This window comes from Pundamilia nyererei, unplaced genomic scaffold, assembly GCF_000239375.1.
Source record: "Pundamilia nyererei isolate P.nyererei 1_Seehausen unplaced genomic scaffold, PunNye1.0 scaffold00135, whole genome shotgun sequence".
NCBI lineage: Eukaryota > Metazoa > Chordata > Actinopteri > Cichliformes > Cichlidae > Pundamilia > Pundamilia nyererei.
Window position 1 is genome coordinate 88,156 of NW_005187536.1, and position 24,458 is coordinate 112,613.

Genomic DNA, 24,458 nt, shown 5'->3' on the forward strand with positions numbered 1-24,458 from the left:
TAAAAGTGAGTTTTTCCTTCCCACTGTCGCCAGCTGCCCACTCATAGCGGGGTCATCTGACTGTTGGGCTTTTCTTTGTATTATTGTAGGGTCTTTACCTTACAATGTAAAGGGCCTTGAGGTGACTTTTAGTGTGATTTGCCGCTACGTAAAATGCTGATTGTTCTGTTATAGGGCCAAGCGTTCAGGAGTCGTCATTATAACAACTTATGCTGCAGTTACAATTAAGAAAAACTTAAACTTCAGAAACATATTAGACACATGTTACTTTATTCCCAACATTCTATGATAAACATTATTACGTGTCATCTCCTTATGTCAATGACAGCGGAGGTTTTTGCCCGACATTACCACTGTATCACATTTGATATGTGAGTTTTTGTATGTTTTGAGATTTCTACATCATCTGTGTGGTTTTTCCCCTCGGATAAACATAAATTAATTGCACTTTATGGTTTCAAGTAATAAACTGGAAAATAAAAGCTGGTAGCAGATATGATACATAATAAAACTCATTTATGGAAATTAATATTGATTTTTTTATTTTATTTGTCAGAAGGTTCAATAAACACTAAAAAAACCAGAGCTTTGTCCATTTTTACTGTGTCCATGGAAACCTCACAGCTGAAACTAATTGTAGAGAGTACACTTCTGTCAGTATTGTGTTTGGTAAAACGCGGTCAAACTTATTGTACTTTGAAACACATTAATATGAAGTAGATGAAAGAAAAATGGTTAAAGATAATATACAGGAAACATGTTTGAGATGCATAAAAGTTGACGTGTCTCACACCAATTTCCATCAATCTATTAACAGACATGGTAGACAGCTTCAGTTCTTCGCTGAAGCTGTTAACCATGAGGCCAACTTCTGGTTAACTGGCAAACAAGCTGACCCTTTAATGTTACACTAGCTGAAAAGAAACTGAGGACCATTCAAAGTCATTTTACTCTGTGAGCCACATAAAACCTACTTTGATCTAAATGGGCTGGAACAGTGGAACTCCCCTTTCTGTAGCTATTTTAATATAAGAAAAAGAATTGTAATTTCAGCAGTATGTCTGAGTTTTTGTTCATGATAAAGAAATGATGCTGTAGTAAATGAAAGAAATCTGTCAGCATGGCTCTTTGGGCTTAACTTGTAAAAAATATATGTGCAAAATTGCAGAAAAAGCTCTGGTATTTCATTGTCCAGACTGTCCTGTCATCATAATATAGAAAGTTTTCCTAAAAGGCAAAAAAACTATTTTTAAAAAACCCTCTGAAATCACCAAAATAAAAAATAAACAACAAATCTTTATTAGTTTGCGAAAAACAAGACCTTTTCTGTAATTTAACTATCACTTTATTTACACTGGGTTAGTGTGAATAGGAATGGGGGAGATCTTTATCATTAGGAAAAGCTGCAAAACCTTTCAAAATACAGTTAGAAGTTCAAAATGTATCTCCTTCACGTTTTCCAAAGCAGTCCAACGGGCTGGAGTCCGATACTGGCCCCGGGCCTTATGTTTGACACCCCCGCTCTATGGCATGGTATTGCCTTCAACAAACGTTTAGGTTATTACGCCCTCCCTTAACCCCTTAGTGTATCATATCTGATAAGTCAGTTTTTGAGACTCCTTGATCACCAGCACGTTTTAAGCAACACGTTTTAAAAAGTGCCGGATGTAGAAAATGCGATTCAAATTAAAAGTTGTTTAGGCAAATTTATATTTCATTCATCAAAAAAAGTCGGAGGGTTCGAAGAACACTGAATTTTCTAGTAACTTTGTCACGGTTCAGACTTTAACGGGGTGAAAAGCGTCAGATTTTGCGGCACTGCTACCTGTGTGCGACGCGTGGCCCCGCCCCTGTGCGTTCGCTTTGCGCAATTACGTCGCCGCGCTGCCGCTGCTGTGCTGCAGGGCAGACAGGCAAAGCAGCTGCGGAGACAGCGGGGAGTGCTGACAACAGCGCACAGGCTCGTGCTGGGAAACTCAGAAACGCAACATTTTCCTAATTTGCGGCTTTAATGTGCGGCTTTCTTCGCGCCTGAAACGTTCACTCTTTGTTTCGGTGCATGCGTGGGATTATTTTCTCATTCCGTCGGCCTGAAATGACTGCTGGTCCCCGCGTCTAGCCAATGGTTACCGCTGGGGGTCCTGTCCTGTGGATTATCCGTCGTCGCCGAGCCAGTCGCATGGTCGAGCCCGGAGGAGGCCCCTCTCTGCTGGATGGATGTGCGTGAATCAGCGCGGAACTCTGAGCCACTGATGAGCGCTGTGATAAAGATGTCGCCTGGATTTTATCGGCAGCGGCTGGACTGATCTTGGATGTTCGGGCTCTGTCGCCCCCCCACCCCCCCTGTATACACAGACCATTTCCTCACATAACAAAAATTGTATTCCTTAAAAACTGGACGCCCCTGGAGCAGTTTATGACGGTAAGAAAGACGCTCAGTCACAGCTTTTTCCCCCCTCTTGGAGCCAGCTGACGCGGGTTAGCTAGCTAGCTTAGCGCTGTCACTTTTATCCAAGTTGCTCCCGCACACACTAAATAGCCAGAATTGCGAAATAACAGCGGGAGAGCGCTGTTTCAAAAGGCACGTTTTGCAACTGCGCTTGTGTTTGTTCAGTGGAATCTCATAAAAAGCCCCAGCACATACACATTTTCTCCCACAGCCTTAATAGCCAGCGGTTGTGTAGCTTGCTAGCTGTTTCTTAGCTCATTCGATATCTCGCAGCTTACAAGCTGATCCAATGTGCGCAACATTAGTGCGCATTTAAAGGCTTATTTAATCAATGAAACTTTGTTAGCAGCCTCCCCGGATCCGTTTCATGTGTTAAGATAAACGGCTCGTTTATCTGCCAGTCACCGGACAGCGCACAATAAGCCCTTTAATGAGCAGTTAGAGCTCTCTGGAACCAGCGCGGCGTCATTTAATGTTGTGGCTTTAAATATGGCACACACCTCTTATCGAGCGATAGGCACCAGTGAGCGCTTATTACACGGTTCCTGCGTCCCGTGTGTTGTTTGACGGGCTCCGTGGATTTATTTTAACGTGTAGCTTGGTGCATTCAGCGACCACAGAGCTGGTTGTGTGTTTTTGGTCAATCGTTGCTAAATAATTGTTGGTGAAGCAGCGTTTGTGTACATGTCACATTCCTGAAATGTCACGGGAGGGGGGCCTGCGTGGACGAGCTGCTGAGACACGCAGCCCGTGCATTTGTATTTATTCTTTTTTTTTTTAATGTGAATAAAATGATGGAGATGATGTGCTGATCGGTAAGGTTTTAATGTAATGGATGTAAGGGGGTTCGCTGGGATGAGGCGTCCTCATTTTTTCGATGACGTAATCCCCCACCATCCGTGCCACATCTTTGGGTCGCAGTCGGTTCCTCTGCTGCCTGCTGCTCCCCAGTCTGCTGCCGCTGCTGAGATCATATGTACCCTGCTCTGTGCTGTTTATCTGACCGTGTCTCCGGCTCCCTTCGCTCCCTGACTAAACTGTGACATGACTTTAGAGTGATGTCCTCTGAATGGGAACCAGGAGCTGGGCTCAGTGTTCTCCAAAACAAACCCAGGCATCCAACCTGCACGGCATACTGTGCATAAACAGCAGTCATATAGCAGTTCGTGAAACTGTCATTGCATTCAGTCTGTTTTGTGTTCCTGCACATGAAATTTTGTATGATGGTTGTATATGTACTGATTTGTGTCCATGTACGCAATGTGAATGTTTTCACTCTTTTAAAGAGTAACAAAGTGCATATTTGGGGGGTTTGGTGAGAGAGCCTCCTCTGCTCACACCAGACAGCACAACTACAATCCCATAATTCAATTAAGTTATATTTGCACAGCGCCAAATCACAACAACAGTCACCTCAAGGTGCTTTATATTGTAAGTTAAAGACCCTACAATAATACATACAGAGAAAAACCCCACAATCAGACAACTCCCTATGAGTTAACACTTGGTGACTGTGGGAAGGAAAAAATCCCTTTTAACAAGAAGAAACCTCCAGCAGAGCCAGGCTCAGGGACGGGCGGCCATCTGCCACGACTGCTTGGTGGGGATGGGAGAGAGATGGGACAAAAGACATGCTGTGGAAGAGAGACAGAGATTAATAATAACTTGAGAGGTGTATAAGCACATAGTGAGTGAAGAAGAAACACCCAGTGCATCATGGGAGTCCCCCAGCAGCTTACACCTATTGCAGCATAACTAAGGGAGGATTCAGGGTCACCTGGTCCAGCCCTAACTATATGCTTTAGCAAAAAGGAAAGTTTGAAGCCTAATCTTGAAAGTAGAGATAGTGTCGGTCTCCTGAATCCAAACTGGAAGCTGGTTCCACAGAAGAGGGCCTGAAAACTGAAGGCTCTGCCTCCCATTCTACTTTTAAATACTCTAGGAACAACAAGTAGGCCTGCAGAGCGAGAGCCAAGTGCTCTAATAGGGTGATATGGTACTACAAGGGCATTAAGATGAGATGGGGCCTGATTATTTAAGACCTTGTATGTGAGGAGCAGGATTTTGAATTCTGGATTTAACAGGAAGCCAAAACAGGAGAAATCTGCTCTCTTTCTAGTCCCTGTCAGGACTCTTGCTGCAGCATTTTGGATCAACTGAAGGCTTTTCAGGGAGTTTTTAGGACATCCTGATAATAATGAATTACAGTCGTCCAGCCTGGAAGTAATAAATGCATGAACTAGTTTTTCAGCGTCACTCTGAGACAGGATATTTCTAATTTTAGAGATATTGCACAAATGGAAGAACGCAGTCTTACATATTTGTTTAATCTGCACAAATATGGACAGATTTTCAATTGTTATTTGTAGTACTTTATTAATCATCTTTAGGAAGTCCATTGTTGGGTTTTGGAATTAAAGGAACAGAGTTATGCTTAGACAAGAAAAACTACTCCTGAGGTTTAGGCTTTAGAAGCACTAAAATTACTGGATTAGGATTAGCTAATGGGTTAGGTTTTAGGTTTCTTTCTTAGTTGCCAGGGAAACAGGACCCTCTAAATAAGCCGGATGATACTAGACAACAGCTGTAGTTACAAAACATGCTTCCTATTGAAATACATGTCAAAGTCATGCTGACTGGCTTTGGGGGGGAAAAAGGAGAAGTCATGTCCATGAGCTCTTTTTTTATGTATTTATTTTTTGGGACCATTTCATGTTTAGATTTAAGGGCAGGCTGGCATACAACACATGACTTACACGTATTAGACACAGAGCTGTTTCGACAGGAGCGTTTCTGTGTGTTTTTGTCCCCTCCAAAAAAAGGTAACAGATTGCTGTCCAGAAATGTATGCGAGCTGCTGTTTGGTGTTGGTCTTGACCTGAATCCATGTGGGAATCCCTGCTCAGGCTGCTAGTTTCTGGAGCTGAACTACTTATCCTGGGAATTAGGCCTGTCATGCATCACATTTTTATTTGGGACAGTATTCCAGGCTGTTGATTGCGACCATATCGTGTTAAGCCGTGGAAGCAAGGATTATTTGGCATTAGAGACTTGCTGGCTTGTGCAGTCATTAGTACTGCAACTGATGCTGGTTTTGTTATGAATTGCAGGTAGCAAGATTTAGTTTTAAATATGAAACGTAAATATGTGATACTGCTTTGAAAACAAGCCAAACCACGATGGGGTTTGAGCTGAAGATGCAAGTGTCCATCCGTTTACCGGACAATCCATAATCACGAAGCAGAATCCCACCCCGAACGCTGGTGCACACAGTGGGAGTGGGTGCTGTGCCGTGGCTGTGTTAGCATCTAAATACGACTAAGTACAGCAGAGCAAAGTTTGCTTCCATAAAATAAAAATGCACTCATCGTTTTTATTTTTATACACATTATAAATTCATGAGCGGTGTTCTGAGGAGAATCCTGCTTTGACCCCCGTCTGCTCTGCCCGAATCTGAAGAGGTTTAAGCAGCGGATAGACACAGTTGGTGGAGCTTAGATCGCCTGCGGCAACAGCCCTGCTTTACTTGAGCGCCACACCTGAACCTGCCATCCCTGCGGTGTACATTAGGAGGGTGTGTGTGTGCGAGGAGGAGAAAGACATAAGGGGTACAGGTGTGGCAAGGGTAATTGGGATAAACTGCACCTGCTAGCAGAGGGCAGGGGGCTCCCGCGGGAGCACCTTTGGTGTCAGGAATGATCAGATCCCCAGGTAACCTGCTCAGATTTGTGAATGATTCAGTGAATGTGATGAGGAGGCAAACTATAATTTATGCATTTATGGGCGCCACAGACTGGAAGACTTTGAAAAGACTTGGAGAAAACTTAAGCCTGAAGACGGTGTGTCAAAACTCAGAGGTTTAATCATAGATTGTAAGACTGGAGATGCTGCAGGGTCAATATTTGCAAGAGTACAACAAAAATTCCTCTCGGATTATTTCCCATCATCCTCCTGGTGGAAATTTACAAGATGTCGAACAATAGAGCAGAAACAGAACAAGCGCTTGGCCACAGCTGTGAGTGTGTGTGCGTGTGCGTGCATGCATGTGTGTGCACGCTCTATGGTTTGTTCTGCAAAAAAAGAAAGAAAAAGAGAAGACGCAGCAGAATGCGTGCACGACTCTGGCTGAGCGAACAGAGAGCGTGCCACCCGTCTGGCCGATGACAATATTTACATGGCTAAACTTCATGATTTACATGAGCCAAGATGAAAACGAACAGATATTAAACATATGTTATGATTATCATTAGTTTGCAACGCATTTATTTTGCTCATAATTTTCTATTGTTTAATAAGACTTTAAATATCTGATGGGCTTTTTACTGCAGTGAATGCATAAGCGTATCCATGTGAGCATAAGGCTGTTTAATTTCACTCGGGAGCTTTATTGTCAACAAAATGACAACTACGTCAACCTCTCATGCCGTGTGACAATCAAAACAAGCCAGTGATATGGATGAGGATCACAAAATGCTTGTGCTGGTGATTGCCAGAGTAACCACCAGCACAAGTGTTGCACATAAGTCAGAAAAAAGTGACGCGCGGAGGTCGAAAGTGCAGCAGATTTGCATCTATTTCAGCTTGATTAGTCCTCTCATTGTCAATTTATCATCACACCCTTTCTGTAACTACAGGGAAGGTGCATAAAGATGTCAGCCCCTCGGTTAAACATAGGTCATAAACCAGCCCACCTAGCAGTTTGGCCAAAGGTCAGCTGTTCTTGTTATGTGTACAGTCAGGGTTGGGCTGGGAGCAGCAGAGTGTTGGGGAAATGTGATTTTAAAGAGCCCAGAAAACTCACCAATTCTTGAGGACTTGATGCTGAGTTTCTGTGCTGTCATAAAGTCATGTCTGTTCAGGGGAACGTCCGTCTGACTTTATCTTTCCAGCATTTCTTCCATCCTCGCCGTCTCCTTTTGTCCTTTCCTTATTTTCTTCTGCTTCCTTCCCTCCTCCTCTCCTCGTCCGGCTGCCTGCTCTTGTTAGTCTCAACGTTGGAAAGCACACCCTTTCTCTCAGCGTGGTGCTTCTCCACGCTGACAGCTTAGTGTTGCTGCTAACTGAGAGTATTGGTAAGAAGATTGCTGGCTGGGTGCTGCAGGCAAGATACGTTATCATGCTTTAAAGATGCTAGCATTTGCAAGCCTCAGATAAGTAGGCTTGGAAATGTTGCCAGAAACGCTGTGAAAAAGCCCGTCAGAAACTTTGTGTAAAACTCGAAACATTTTGAGGCCATATATGTAGTCATTGTCATTTTTGCCTTCTTTATTTGATTGACACCAGCTTCCTGTGACCTTTTGCTCACAGCCCTGTTCATGTTTAGCCAAGAGGACCAGCGACCTTTCGTTATGACCCTTTGGACAGCTCGCAGTCCTGTTTGCACACATGAAATGGAAGTTTAACCATTGATCCACAGAGTTTGGCCGTTTCACTTTGGAGTATCATGCCAGCTTTCTGCAGTTACCCGTACGCCGTCAGCATTATCGCGCTGGACTGAACTTCCTTTAGTCTGTCAGACTGGCTGTGCACAAGTGAACCAGCAGCCATTCATTCACACAAATATCCAGCCAGATATCTCTCAGAAAGGCAGCTAGTTAGTGGTCTGTTGCTTGGGCGGATATGGCACGACTTTTTAGCGAAAACCGTCTCCCGAGCTCCAAACACAGCTGTGTTTATTTGGCGCGAGATACCACAGCTACAGGACGCCAGGATGAAGGTGCCTCGGCAGATCCAGACTTCCAAAATGGAAAGCGGATAGCGGCACATTTACAATGACACAGATTTTTGTTTTTGATATGCTGCGACGAACGAGTTATCAAATGGTGGATGAGTGTGACAGGCTTCTAGCCATCTTGTCTGAATATCAATGGAAAGTAAAGCGGGAGGTTGACATGCACGAGTTTTTCAAAATCGAAATCCCAGACTAAAAATAATAATTGTCTGCTTGTGAACAGCAGGACAAAAATAAAAGCTGCCTTGTGGATTGGGTGTAGCTGTTCTTGCACTGAATATTATTTGCAAATGAATGCTGTATGTTATGACTGGATGCAGGTGTTGTAGCGGTTCTTCATGATATATTTTGTTGGCCATGTTTGATTTACTTCTGAGAAATCTTATTCTTTGTCCAGCTTCGGTGTGCTTGAGTCACGCATAACTAATCAGGTGAAACTGCATATTATGATAATGGTGCTCTCACTTAGCGGGGGGGTCATAATGGTTTGATTAGCTGGAGCAGCATGCTGTCCAGGCGAAGGGGAGGTGGATGCAGACCCCCTACTGCTTAGGCAAACGCAATTAATGCCTCATAGAGCTGCATCGATTACTCCATTGCTTAGTTGAGGAGAATGAATTGAAAATTATGATGATTTTAATCTTTAATTAATCCATTTGAGTTATTTAAAAGACATCCAGATAAATTCTAAATGTAACACTTACTTATCCTGCAGGCTAATGGACAAATAAAACAGGACATCACCGATGGACACATTTCGAAAGTATCTATTAGGTGATAAAATTATTGTTTGCAGAAATGCAGACGGGTTCATTTTTAGGGTTCAATCAGAGCAATCGCTGATATTTGAGTAAGTAGTAACTGTCTTTGAACTGAGGTTGGCATGCAAAAAATAACCATCACAAATCAAACGTTTACTTTTACAAAGGTGGTCAAAATGTTCCGTTATTCACAGCATGTAAGTCGAAGCAAAGTCGAAGCTTTGTCTTTGTTGGATGATCTGGAAGCTTTAAGTGGCTGTCGTGCTGTATCATCACATCAAGCCGGCCTGGATCATCCACAGTCCTTTTTTTCCCAGCGGAGGCCCTAGGATGAGACTTCAAGGGATAAAGATCTCATGAAAAGCCTCCCTTCACTGCATCCCTAAACTGTTCTTGGCATTAGTTGACGGAGGAGAACGCAAATGCCCGATACAGCCTTTAATCTGCCAGCGCCCTAATTAAAAGTCTGTGTGATGACTGGTCTTGTCTAATATAAGAATAGTGCAGGTAATACTCTGCAAGTATGTGGTCTTCTCGCTGCATCCTGCGTGCTCTACCCAGGCAGCATGTTCACTTATACCAAACGGAGCTTTTCCCAGAAGTGAAAACGCATCTAAACCAAACGTATGAGGATGATTTGTAACGGTTCTTCAGACTTGTTCCAAATTTTGTGTGTTTTAATGGCTTTAGGAGAGGATCCCGTTTTAAAAAAAGAAAAAGGTACTTGAGGATTTTGGACAGTAACGTGTTTGCGTACAGGTAGGACTGAGTTTTGGAATCATACCCATTGTTATGGAGGACCACAGAATGAAAATATGGAAAAAAAATAATGCGCTGGAAACACAAACTTTTCTGTCTTCTTACAGTCTTCAATGTGATTCACTGTGTTCTGACACCCACACTGCTGTAGACTTTGGAAACATTGTGACTCGAGGCGTCTATTGTAATTCAGCATCCTTTATTGGCCCTATTATGAGTCATCTGTGTGTTCTAATAGGGCTGTGCAATTTATCAAAAATCCTATCCAATTAAAATTATGATTTCTAACAATTATGAAAACAAAGATGATGGAAATAAAGCAATGATGGGGCTTGCCTTGCTTTGACAGTACAGCTGCTCTCATTTAGTCTTGTGTTATAAACCCAGCTCACCTCTTTCCTTCGCAACGTTTGAACCTCTCCGAAAGGCCAGACTGACTCCCTGAAAGGCTGAGGCCAATTTAAACCAGCCTGAGACACGACGACTTTGGGCAACAAGACAGATAAACCAATCGAACGGCCTGGAAACTGTTTCACAGGGAGCTCAATTAGAGGGTGAGATTATAGCTGTGAGACAGAATTACTTGGATACATGTAAATCTTCGTACAGCCACTGATCACTTGAGATGGATAAACAGGCATAAACAGAGAAATGACCGTTTGATAGGTGTGGAGACAGAAAGGAAAGAGGGTGACTTCCTGGCATGAGTGGGCGTGTCTAATGTGTGAATTGATGTTTGTTCTTATTGGTTACATTCATGAGTTTACCAATACCGGTAACCTTATAGCTCTGAAATACCAGGAACTTCCTGTGATCCTTTCCATAAATAAACTCAAAAAATGAACTGAACTCCTTCTAGAACAGTCCAAGTATTACCGGGGAGGTACTCATCTAATGCAGCTATTGGGTGTCTAGAACCAGTTGTAGATGATTGTGCTCGTTATTTATTTATCTGTCTACCTCTCTGCAGTCTTCTTGTTCAGACTGCTGTCGTTCAAATTATCGGGAGTGTTGGCGAACTTTGTCAAACCAGTTAGAAAATGCGATGTTAATCGTACTCGTGGGTAATAACGCCGCGATGCCCTCAATATGCTGCGTTTTGGGAACGTCTTTGTAAAACTGCTGCACCGGTGAGATAATCATATCTGACGTTTTGGGGAAGTTGTCTGTTGAATTTGGAGAGCGCTCTGGAGCGAGCAGAAGAAATGTAATTCAAGTTTGCCCTGGCAAAATGAAGTTTTATACCAGTTTATGAGTAAAACTGCTACATCCTAACATTATTATCAGGATTCCTCTTCAGTGCTGCCCCACCCCCGTGTTTACTATCCTCAGGTATGTGAGCACAGCTGACTCCCTGGTTATGTTCCAGTGCTTGTTCAGACTTGTGTTTTCCTTCACTCTCCTCCATCCCACATCCATTTAACCCAGCAGCAGGTAGACACGTGTGCGCTTACACATACAAGCCAATGAACATTTGAGTTGTAGATCGATTGCCACGTGCCCATTTTAACCTGCCACCTGTGCAACCTGAGCTCGGTGTGTGCGTGTCACCTTCAGATCCTCAGGTCTGCCTTTGAAACAGCTGCTTAAAGAGCCTTGAATACCTCGGGGGGTCAGAGGACACAGTTGCTTAAGAACAGTGGGTCAGAGCCAAAAATGGATTGCTCTTTTTCTGCTGTGCCCTCGATGTAAAAACTGCATTGAAGGGCTTCTGGGCTTTTGTACTTCCTCTGTAGACAAAGGGAATTTTGACGTGACTGAGTTGCAAAATCCCAAATTTAGCCCGTTGTAATGTTTATCCTGAATATAATGTTTTGAGCTATTTTAAAAGTAATGAGAACGGGTCATAGGAGATATTTAGCCTACCTTAGTGCAAGTAAGAGTGCTGTTATTTTGGTGACATAGTTAACATCTCCAAGTTTTCAGTCTTATGCCATCTTTTTTCGTTATTTTTGTGCTGCACTTGACGGGCTTATTTCTGGAACGTCAACGGTTTACATGGTAAAACCTGGTTGTATCCGCTGCTTGTTGTTGTTGGAGGTCTGTCGAGGAAGCCCGGAGTGATTCCGTATCCAACCTAAACACTCACTAAAAGAGGAGTTTGAAAACCTGGGACATTACTATTTTTACTTCGTGCTACTTATTTCCTCACCGTCAGGCCTGTTTTCTGTCCAAAAAAATCCTCGTTGGTCTTGAATCATATTCCACAGGACCAGCTTGTCCAAGACAAAGCTGTTTGTAAATTCTCTCTCTGTAATTTGGTCAGTTTTAGCCAGCAGATGGCTTGTGCCAAATGTAAATTTATAAATTTGTGCTGTGAAAATGTTTTCACTGTGCATATGAGTCGATGCAGGGACGACACGATGTCAACATGCTTAAGTTGCTGCGCTCCTTTGTTTATTCCTGGGCCTCCGCAGCCTTTCTCAGCTGGACTCAAAGCCCGAGGATAGAAACGGTCCCTTCAAAGAGCCGACTTTGTCACAAACAAACAAAAAACAATAAACCCCGATTATAGCTGGCATACACTAAGTACACACATCCAAACTGTTTACTCGTATGCCTTCACACACACATGAACTCGAGTGTCATCTCAATCTTATTCCACAGGGTTTAATATGATTGGCTGTAACAGCTTCAACTCTTCTAGGAAGGTTTGCCACAAGGTTTAGGAGTGTTTACAGGACTTTCTCCCAGAAGAGCATTTGTGAGGTCACACCTTGATGTTGGACGCCTGGATCGGCGTTTCAGTTCATCCCAAAGGTCTTCTGTCAGGTTGAGGTCAGGACTTTGTGCAGGCCAGTCAAGTTCTTCCTCACCAGACTCGCTCATCCTTGTCTTTCAGGACCGTGCTTTGTGCACTTTGTTCCTTTCACTGCACCTAATGGGCCGAGCCCCACTCCTGAAAAGCACCATAAATCCCTCCTCCACCAGACTTTACACTTAGCAGCGCAGCCAGGCAAGTACCGTTGTCCTGGCATCCACCAATCCCAGACTCGTCCATCAGATTGCCAGAGGGAGAAGCGTGATTGGTCGCTCCAGAGAACACGTCTTTACTGCTCTAGAATCCAGTGGCTGCGTCTTTACACCGCTGTATATGACACCTTGCATTGCGCTCGGTGATGTAAGGCTTGTGTGCAGCTGGTCGCCATGGAAACCCATTCCACCAACACATCTATGCATGCGCTGTTCCTGACTCTGCAGAAAGCCGGTAACCTTTGTGCGGCTCAGCATCCGCTGACCCCGGTCTGAGATTTTATGTGGCCTACCACTTCACGGCTCAGTTGCTGCTGTTCCCACTCACTTTCACATTGTTATCGTACCGCTAACACCTGATTGAGGAATCATTTATATATAATTTCAGCAATTTAAGCCTGTGAGGCAGCCTCTGGCCATCCACAGTCCAGTTTCATTGACCTAATGCTGTGTTTCTGTCATTTTGGCTTGAACAGAGCTAAACTGTTAGTGAGCTGGGACTTTTAGGGAGGGCTGAAAGCACACCGCAGTAAAGTAAAGGGATGTTATTGGTTAGAAAAATGAGGCACGAGAGCTTTTTAAAAGTAAAGGTTTTATCCCAGTTTTCTTGTTTTCAGGATCATAATTTAAATTTGATGAAACGCCTCCTTATAGATACTTTGCAAAGAGCTAATAAAAAGCTAAAATTGTCAGATTATAACCAGTTTGGAAAGTACAGCTTCCCATATTTTATTTTATCTATTTAGTTATTTACATGGACTCTTGAGGAAAAATCCCTTGTCTCCCGATTCTGCACATTCATATGCAGAGATCTGTTTCTGCAAATTAAGCTTGGTAGTAAATCTATGAAAACAGATTGAGGCTATAGCGAGCGATTTCCATTTAATCCTAATTGTTTGCATTGGTGCAATTCTGTGCAACTGCCAAACAAGGCAACAGGTCAACACTCGTCACCGGAGAGTTTGAAGGGCTGCTGAGTCAGCCTCACGCTTTACATAAAGGCTGCTGAGTGTACGCGGCTCTGTGCGGCTTCATTTCAACAAAAGGAAGTCTCGTGTCTGCGACGGTCGAATGATGTTACTGTGAACCGCTTTAGACAAAAGCACGTGTGCCGCATGTATGCAATTTATCGACTGCGCTCGTCACTTGTTAGCAGTGTTGCGACTCATCCTGCTAAAAGAGACCAATGTAACTGTGGTCAAACACTTTGCTGCTGTTTAAACCCTCCTCAGAATACCATTAAACCCAGATGGTGTTGAAATTTGGACGTATATCGGTTAAATTTTAAGTGTGTGTGTGTGTGTGTGTGTGGAGAGAAAGCTAAACAAAATGGACAGCCATAGCCTGAGAGAAAAATGTGTGTGTCAGATTTGAGAATGAGAGGATCGAGAGAACATGAGAACAAGAGTGTGTGAGTGAGAGAGAAGCCAGCCTCGCTGCTATTTTCTGGGGCAGGCCATCAGGCTGCGAGGCAGCAGGGAGGGATAATAACAGAAGCTGTTACATTCTTGTGGTTTCTCTGATTTCAGCATGAGGCAGGGGGCTGGCTCCGGCTGACTCATGGCCGCTCTGCCCGCTCTTTCTCTTTCGGCCTCTCTGCCAGCACTGGAGCCTCTAGCCAGAGGACAATACATGACATTTCGTCACTTTAATCTCAGACATGTTAATTACAGGACCATAAATCTGAGCTTTTTTTGCAACTCCCCTGAGCAGAAACCTACCGACTGATTAAAACTGGCTAAGCTTCCACTTCCACGGTGAGCCGTGGCAGTAATTTCTCTTTATGGTTTGGTTGTTCAGGCTTGTTGCTCGGGCTGATTAAAGGCTGATTTTTAGTGGCTGCAGCTGAGGACGGGCCCCTTATTTAGATATTATGTATCCTAGGATATGACTAGGATATCTTTAGAGGAGCTGGTAAATTGTTATATGTACCCTTTATTGATCAACAGCACTAGATTGACACTGAGCTGTGTGTGGTTGTTGGATGTGAGTCAGAATCGTAGAGCTGAGGCTTTACTGAACAAGCTAGAAAAACAAAACCACAGTCATGTGTTCGTATGGATTAAAGCCAGTCCTTCTACATATTAAAAAAACAGATGTGCATCCTTTTTGGGACATTACATTTCAGACGCTAAGACCTTAAATCATTAGCGGCCTTTAAAAACCCATCGGAAATGATACGATGCCTCTTTGAAGTCATGTGTTTTTAGATGCTTGGTTGCTTTCAGAACCGTTTTTTGTCATTTCTCTTGTGCAACAGCTTCGCTCTGAAGTTGAAGCTCATTTTTAGGATCCGACATCTAAGTATCAGGTTGCACTGATCTCTTTTTGTGAAATCAAATAAATGCGGGGCAGGTTAAATCGAGTGCTCTTTTACTCTTTTTCGTACGTCAGGCGTGCATCGCAATACTCGGATCGGTGACACGGCTGCAGCTTTATTGTCGCACAGTATTCCACATCAAACCCGAGCGAGTGCCGTCTGAAGGCTGTCCCTACTGCGTCAGGACATTTACAGTTCACTGGTTTGAGCGATGCTAGCAGAAATAAAAATTCAGGGGAAAAAACTCGCTGCTTGCAGATTTGGATCAGCTGTTTGAGTTGAGCACATAAGCATGCCTCACATTTTTTTCTGCAAAGCAGATTGTGGCCTGAAAGGCGGCTCATCCACACAAAAATTCAAACTAAAGCACCTCAGGAGATGCAAAAAAAGGCAACAAATTGCTGTCTCAGTATTTTTTCACCAGCAGCTAACCTTATTTTTTAAAGCGTGGCAACATTTTACAGGCTCTGAGGTGACTGTCAGGTAGGCCCACGCTTTCCTGTTTTGGCCCTGTTTACCAACCGCAATGTGTTCCACCCACCTCCATCTCTTCATCTTCACCTCTTCATACAAGCCGTGGTGGAGAGACATCCCCTAACACCTCTCCCACACACATGCTTCGTGTTATTTAAGCTATATAATACATTCAAACAAGCTGTTTAATCATCAACACTGCTTTTGAATCACATCTTCCGCTCGAATTGGCCGTATCGCAGCAGAGCGTTTGGCTGTTTTTCGGCGGATCGAAATAGTTTGAAGTTCTTTATGATCTCCCCCAAGCCCACTTATATTTAAATTACCTTTAAGGTTTTGTGTTTTCAGCGCTTACCGTACGACTAGCCACAGCCCGGCCCGTTGTCACCTGTCTTCACATTGAGTTCGAAAGCCTAAACCACAGCACTCGAAAGACAAAACCATTCTCATGTAAATGTAACGTAGCATGCAGAGGACATCCTGAATTTGTGCACGTGGCTGTATACACACACACCAGAAACCACGAACAGAAGCTCAAGCTAAAGGTGTTTAGCTCAGAAGTGCACATATGTGATTAAAAAAAACCTCTGAGATGTTTTAAAGACTGCATGGAAGATCTTGCTTGCATGTCCCTCTGTTTCACACTGTTGGCCATCACTGCAACAAAGAGGCGAGTGGAAGTGTTTCACTTTACCCAATTTTTGTGCCCTCGTTTGATTTAAGCCTGTGTCTGCAGAGAAGCATAGACAGTAGATGCACAGCAGTAGTTGGTGCTGAGGACTGCGGCTGCACTCATCTTTCTTTGTAAATTCTAGCGAATGCAGAACAGGCTAAATGAAGCACCGTTTAACCCGAGTTTGTGAAACCCGGTTTGAGGTTGTTGTGCATTAGGCCAGGCCACAGCTGTGTCACTACACAAGGCATGCACATCTGCACTCACACTCCCAATTTCAAGATTTTTCCTTTGGTGCCATCGCTGCGTCGCGACAGGGTGACAGGCGAGATGGCAGAGTGTAGTTTGGAGCATTCAACTGGTGTCCTCAAGAAATAAAGTGTACTATTCATGTTATTTACATTATTTATATGCAGATGTTTAATTTGCATGCACATCATCAGGGTGGGCTCAGTATCAGCAGAGCCCCCATCGTAGCGCTTGTTTTTACAGCATGACCTAATGGTGTGGCTGGATTTTGTGCTTCTCACCTTTGTGTTTGTAAATGAAATGCATGCTGCGGGGGGTTAGGCCTGTATGTTTGGGTTTGAAATGCTAGTGCATGTTAGTGCAAGAGTCAGCCGTTCTGAAGGTTTTGCATTAAAGCAGCAGGTGTTTTGTTTTTAATGCGGTGTGCTTGGGAATAAGGAGAAAAAGGAGTGGTTGTGTGGATGCACATATATGGAGTGGCACTTACGCTATTTGGCTTGTTTTGCATTAATATCCATTTTGGCTGTTTATGTGCTGATGTTTGTATGTTTGCTGCATTTGCATAATTTGGTGTGGTGAGAATCCTCTAGGTCCAGGTTTGCATAAATCTTTAGGGCCTTTTGTCTCTTTTGTAATAGGACCTTAATAACTCATTAACTGTGGGGGGGGGAATGATCCTGCACACTGATAATATGATAATATGGTCACATTTCGGTAAAGCTGCCGTAATAGTTGCAGAAACGTCCAGTGTTGCATCTAAAGGCTGTGCTCAGTGCAAAAAGCCTTTTCCTGTTTTCTGAGCTGCCTTTGTGTCATTTTGAATGTCAGCCGCTGTTTAATTAAGTTCTCAGCAAGGAGCAAAAATAAAACATGCGCATCTTCTTGGAGAAAAGGCTGGAGTAGTGCAAGGGGACACCTCTAATAAAGAGGTGGTTTGAACTTTGATGAGATGAGTAGTGATTGGTTTGGTGTTTGACTGTTTTGACCTGAGCAGCTACAGCTTCTGAGAATAGAGTACAGGCTCGTCCCGAGGGTGACGGGGAGTAAGTGAATCATGCCGTCCCGTCTGAGAGGCTGACACATTATGTTAGTTCCTAGCTGACAAAGAAAAATCCCGTGCCTCAGGCTGACTCCTCACATCTGCGTTTTCATTTACAAAGTGGTATTTGAAAACAAAACTATAGCCACCTACACGACCACTTTAACACCGTTTTAGGATTAATCCCAGCTCTGCAAAGCTTTGCAGACCCACATGTATGTGTTTTGGCTATCTGCTGTTACTGAGGGTCAGAAATATGTGGAGCGACCGGTAATATGGGCGACTCTCGTTCATGGTGTTTATGTTAGCTCTGCACGTGCTGCAGTCGCCACAGACCAACAATTAGTTTGTTTTTAACAGGTTTGACTGAACTGCAGCCGTTTTTTCATTTTATGCTGACCTTCTTGTTAACGTCTACAGGAACATGTTTGTTTGTTTTTTAACTCTTTCAAGTCTATCATAGGCTTTATATTTTAGCATGGATCTATCTTTATATTTTACATGCTATACTGCCATAGCTGGGAGCATTTTAAGTTGTTATACATCAGTACAACCGTTATATCCCAAATTTCAATAATACGCCTGCATAAAGTCCATAGTAACTGCATAGCTTGCAAAAAAGTGCAGTAAACTACAAAAAATTGAAAATCGTTTTTGTTTTTTTACACTTATTTCTAGTAAGAGAAATTTCAGAGGTGTAACCCTTAAAATTGTAAATGCAAAAAAGTTGCCCAAAATAGTTTCCAACCACAGGAAATTCATTTTGAGTGTCTTCATAGTTTCGTTTTTGAGATACACCAATTTTTATAAAATGCAGGAAAAACAAAAACAAATATTATTGTACACAATTTGCAAAAAAACAGCATGTTCATCAAAATAAAACAAAATAAACTATTTGCAACAGTGAAATTAAGCCTCTCAGAAACTATACAGAAAGGCTTAAAGTCAAACGTGACTTTTACAAACACCAGTAAACCTTTGAAAGGTCACTTCCAGTTTTGCAGATAATGGCAGACATGCGATAGTTCGCACTGACGTAGGAAGTACTATTAACAGCTGATCGAATTGCGTGTTTCAGGACGATTATGTTTTAGTTGTTGGCAGCGCTTTTTACGCGATTTTTGCAAAGCCACATGTGGGAGGAAACTGCGACCTGGGACAAGTTGAATGCATGATATGTAAGTGCAGCTCTGGTTTTATGTGCAAAAGAAATTATTGCGCTAGCTTATGTGGTTGCAGTTGTACCGGGATTTAAAAGTAGTTACACAAATTGGAGCGTGCCCGCTCCGATGGGCTTAGGATTTGAATATTTACCAAAAAAAGAGATTTTACCTGCCTCCAAATGAATATCTTGGAATATGTTTTTACTTCCATGACTTACTTTGAGGCAGTTTCCACTTTAATGAGTCAAAGATCTGCCCACTAACAGCTTCACACTACGGTATTTTGTGTTTTTGGACAAAAGCTGCTTTCACACGATCAGAGCATCGGAGCACTTAATGCTGCATCTGTTCATGTTTTCAATGTATGCATGTTGTTGGAATTTGAGCTGAAGTTGTCATGTGAAGATATTTTCAGATGCAGCACAAACAAATATGTTCAGACGTGTGTCAGCTTAATTGTTGTGGCAGCAGAGTTTGGTGATGAGGCCACAGACACACACGGTTCAGATAATCTCACACTGCTTATACTGTAGTGTGCTTGGCTTCTAGCGGGGTTTCTGCACCTTAATGAAGAGAGGCTGATTAACTTACAGCTTATTGACTCCACAGACTGTTAAACACACACTCGCTTACAGGACCAGATTCAGGGAACAGGGTTCAGCTTGGCACAGAGACACGGTGAATGTCAGCGGTGGTTTTACTGATATCAACATTAGATGCTTGTAGTTTGCTTATTTACTCATTTATTTATATTTCAATGCTTTTGGGTGAGGACTGCGGGTCTGTTTTACCTTATTTTACACTCTGTTATTTTTGGCTGTCTTACAAAAACACTTAATTCAAGCTTATGTAAAAATTAAGGCTCAATTTAAAAAAATTATTAAAATATTTATTAAAATATAAGGTGATTAATCTCCTTTTCATGGCTCAAGCCTGTTTGGTGGGCACCAGCATATACTATATTAAAATAAAACCTGCTTATTTTTTATTGGTTTATTTTTTTTTTAAATTAATAATTTGCACAGAAATGGTTCAAGTCCATGTTTAACAATTATTTTAATAATATAGTTCAAACAAATCCTCCCCTGTGTCTGAAAATAAATTAACTTCAGATGACGTTACAAATTTGAAACAATTTGACCCTTTTTAGCTGTTAAATGCACGATGTGGAGATGTGTTGAGCTGTGCTTGCCACTTAAATCACTGGGATCTTTCGAAGGATCGTGCGAAGTGCTGCATTGTCACTGAGCTAATCTATCTGCCTTGCAGCAGGAGGGCGTGCGCTTGCTATAGAACACCTGGCCTCCCTGCTGGTGGGGCAGGAATGTGCAGGGTTGGGGTGGATGCGGGTGGAAATTTGCAGAGTGTTCAGAAACCGACCCCGGTTGCACGTAAAGGTGCCGGCGTCAGCAGGAAAGGAGAAATGTGCAGCTTTAATCAGACCTGCATCTCTCTCTCTGTCGTGTGTGTGAGAATATTACTGCACAGAGGGCCTGCTGTTGTATAAACGGGGGCACGGGGGCCCTCCCCTCTCTCATTCTCAGTCCAAACTTTCCGTGGTGTGTTTAAAACATCAGTGACCACTCTGACAAACCCTAAGTGGTATTTTATTGTTGTCCAGCTAATTCATTAGTGCCGGTGACAGACAAATGTGGTCTTTACATCACCCACTCCTGGCTTATCTCCATTGACTTCCTGTATGTGTTTACAATTGATTTTGTGGATCTGTTTTAAAGCGACGCCTGCGTCTGGCCCCGAGCCTCAGAGCACAAACGATGACCCGGCGTGATCCAGTCTGCAGCCGTACAGCCTGAGGTGCCCTTTTATGGCCCTTATCTCTCCTTTTATTCTAGTTTCCTTCCATATTTTCATGTTTTAACATTTTTATCTTTATCCATTTTTAATGCATTGTTTTGTTGTCTTTTCTTCCGCGCTGTTTTTTGGACCCGTCCTTCAGCTTTTGCTCGTCTGTTGTTAAGATTGTTTGCTTTTCACCTCTTCATTTAGTAACACCTATGCTAATGAAATCAGTTTTTAACCACGTTCAGGATATTTGTTGGCATTGTTTCAGTAATTTTCTCACACACAGAAATGCTGCTGTGTATGTGATGAACATTATGAATAGATGAATGATTATTTGCACTGTTAGCTAAAAGCAGGAAACCTCAAACCTGAGATAGTCGCCACTGATACCATTGCAAAAATAACAAAATGCGACGTGTGTGTGCATGACAAGAAGAAGAGAACCCCAGGTGTGAATGTCTACTGTAATTCATTTATTTCTTTTACCGTACTCAGACTATGACATGTTTTATTTCTCCTCAATATTTTAAGAAAGTATTCAGTGTGCACTTTACAGATGCAGATGTGTTCACGGCTGTTGTGCAAACAACAAAGCGATTATTTGTCTCCAGGCCTTGAAGAGTGCCGTAGTTGAAGCTAAATGTTGTTTTGCAGACAAATCAAGTGGACAGGATGTGCTGCTTTTGTGCATTTGTGGTGGAACGACCACTGTTTTGCAACCTTTCTTTATTCCAGCGCAGCTGTTGAGATTAATCTGTCCTCAAATAACTCACAGTGATGCAACACAGAGAGTAGATGTTACTCGCTCACACAGTTAGCTCTTCTCTTAGCAGAAAATGCACGTTAGCGGCTTCTAAAGGGGAGACGGTGGCGCCAATAACTCGGGAAAAGAAGCAGAAGAGAAGCGAGAAGTGAAAGATGGAAGAGCCAAAGGGAGAGGGGAGGTTGTGAAGACGATGACATTATAATAAATCTAATAGGACGATGAGATGTCACTCGAGATGCTTGGAGAGACGAGGACTGCAGCGGGAGAACGAGCTGAGAAGTCTCCTCTGTGTTATCTTTGATTCAGCAGGAATCTGTGACAGGTGTTGGCTTTTATCAATGGCTCTGTGTGTGTTTGTGTGCAGAAGTAAATGGCTGCTCTCTGGCACTGATGACTGTAATTTGCATAATGGACTCACGCTCCATACTGACACTTAAAGACAGGATGAAGAGGAGGCGAAGAAGAAGAAAAGTCAGGGATTTGGTATCAAAGAATATCGGAATGTTCCTGCATTGTTTGGAAAATCGGATTCACAAATTTAGGATTTATTCTTAAATTCATTAGAAGGAAGTTGCTCAGTTACTGCTCCGCCCTCATGCAGTAACTGGTGGACTTGCAATAATAACAGTAATGCTGTGATTTATACTATGAAGAGACTTGAATGCTTCAGTACTAACGAGGTAAATTACATGTATGTTAACAGTGCTCCTCATTAAACTGGTGCAGTTCTGGAGGATAAAGTTTTATTCGCTTTTTCTACGTCACAGTCTTGTTTCGATCACATTGCCCGTGCACACAGCTGGGACTGACTCTGCAATTTTTTAATAATGTAAAAACGCTCATGTGCAAATAAACGTGCGCCCACTGTGTGACGCTCTGGGGAGTCCTTCATCTGTTTGGACCCAAACTCCAGTTGGCGAGCGGTGATCCTTCTCCCGCTCCTCAGTGACCCCCTGAATGGACGGGCAGAGCAGGTTAGCAGCAGCTGGATCGAATGTTAAAGTGTAAAATATTCCTGGGGAGGTAAACCATCTAAAAAAAGTGAACAGACTCTGCTAGTTCGCCTTAATAATTACACGCAAATTACATCTGAATGTTTTTATATGAGAAGTATTGGGCATGACTTTCCCATTTTTGATAGTTCTAATTATTGTTGATTGCCTAACACTCGACCTTTAACACTCGGCTTTACTGACTGAATGACCTCGTTTTATCCTTTTGGCAAAAACCTATTAAAATATGTTTTTATTGTTATTAATTTAGTAGGTTTTCTGTAATCGCGTTGCCCCGGGGCTCGGTAGGAACGTTTAATTCAGCGGTTTCTCATTCATGTCTCAGGAGCAGGTTATTTTCCTCTTTTTCTTTCTTGTAACTACAGGTGAAAGTGCACAACTGATGTGAGAGTCTTCAAATGGAGCTCGTGATCTCAAAGGCATTTTGTGAGGTTTAAATGCGAAACGCTGAATCTCTGTTAGCTCGACTAAAATCACAAGTGCTTCCTTTTTCATCAGAAAGCTTTAGTGTTGCTGAAAGTCTGTGTCGTGTCAGGTTATTTAATATAATTCAGTGATGAAATATCGAGTGTGAAAGAAGTTAATAAGAACTGAAGCGGTCAGGAAGCTCCAAAATATAAATAACTTTGGTTTTTGGTTTCTATGAGATGCTCTTTGCGCAGCAGATTTGTTTGCTCTAATTATATTTTTACGTTTTCATACAATCTGTAACGTGTGAATCCTTAAACGTGTGTCTGCTTTAACTGTGCTCCGTGCTCTATACGTAAAATGAAATGTCCCCCTCTCGGGCTGTTATTGCTCTTTGGTTTTGTAGCACACGTTGGTGCACTTGTGTTGAAATGCCCGATGAAGTGCTTCTGGAAAGCTGAGAACTAGAATGGACGGTGTAGTTTTTCTAATCAATGCAGTCGGGCCGGCTGAGTCAGGATTTTCATTCATGCTCTCCGAGAGGTTTATTCCACAAGGGCTCGGTAAGGTTCAAGCAGAGGTCTGCAGACGTTTGCAACTCTGCACGGCTGAATGATGATGGGTTTGAGACCAAAGGGGGCAGAAACCGAACCGGACATTTATAGTTTATAGTTAGCACAGTTGATTTGATTTACTGAATCTGTGGATTAGCAGTGTCTGTTACAGGCAAACTGAACGCGTGCAACACAAAGTCTGACTTGGCTCTGGTACTGCTCAGAGTTGCTGTTATAAATGATATTCTAGCTTCTTGTTGGGTCTTCATACATCTCTCTTCTCAAGGTTATTTGCTGCCTCAGCTTTCTCGCCTCGACTGGCCCGAGTTTTTGGACTCCCAGACCATCAGAGACGCGCAACAGCCCGATGCTGTTGCTGCCCTAAAATCACAAGTGGTTCCTACATAGAAGAAGTAAAATCAAAGGGTTCATAGTGGTGGTCTGATGGGGGAGAAGGGAAAGGATGTAAGACCTGGTATAGGAAGTGTTTTTCTGTCTTAATGCCAAACAATAGTTTATTTCCTCATGTTTATTTATATAGCACCAAATAAAAACAGCAGTTGCATGAAGGTGCAGGTGAAACCCTCCAGCGTTCAACCGAGCGCTGCGCCACTCGTTCTTATTCTGATTGAAATCGTCCACGAGGGCTTTAAAGTAGTTTTTCTAATCATTTATAACGAAAACGGAAATCGCAGGCTGTCTACAAACACGCACGCGCAGTGGCACACATCTGTAATTGACCACCTGTTTGTGTATGACCTAGTTTACGCTGTGCTGTGAAGCTGTTATGCACAATTCCTTTGGGATTCCTAACTGCAAGCCTCTTATTTCAACTGTTCCAAAGCAGCACAAAGGGACAGAAAAACCATACGTAGCAGTTCCTTTGAAGGAATCGGGATTATAAATAGAAATGTAAAAGGCAAGCAGAGTTCAGCTGTGAGCCCGTATTTGAGCTGGAGCAGACGGCGCCAGTTGTGAAGCTTTCGCTTTGAGGACTTCGGCGACACTAGTATAAATAAGAGGCACGGGGAAGGACGGTGCTTCAGCCCTGTTGGATCTGCTTTATTATGTACACAAGTGGTGTGCATGCTAATAACAGCAGAGCCATGTATACAATGTGGAGCAAAGGTGATACTTTGGTCACTTTTGCCTGAATGTGGGTAAATGCTCAGTTGTTGGTGAGCCGACTCACTGAACAGAGACCTGGCGATTGTGTGGCAGCACTCAAAGCTCAAATTTATGCAGCTGCTATTTAAAAAAAATCATAATGAAGCTGGACAAACGAGGTAAAATTGGGACATTGGAGCCGGGTGTGCTTGCAGA

General features: G+C 42.9%; 1 protein-coding gene across 1 annotated transcript in view; it reads left to right on the plus strand.

Annotated features, from left to right (window-relative positions):
- Positions 1-1,841: 1,841 nt before the first annotated feature.
- Positions 1,842-24,458, plus strand: part of ptpn4a (protein tyrosine phosphatase non-receptor type 4a) — a 70,273-nt gene continuing 47,656 nt past the window's right edge. The window contains exon 1 of the mRNA XM_005743728.1: positions 1,842-2,422. The gene's annotated coding sequence lies outside the window, so the exon portion shown is untranslated. The remainder of the gene's footprint in view (positions 2,423-24,458) is intronic.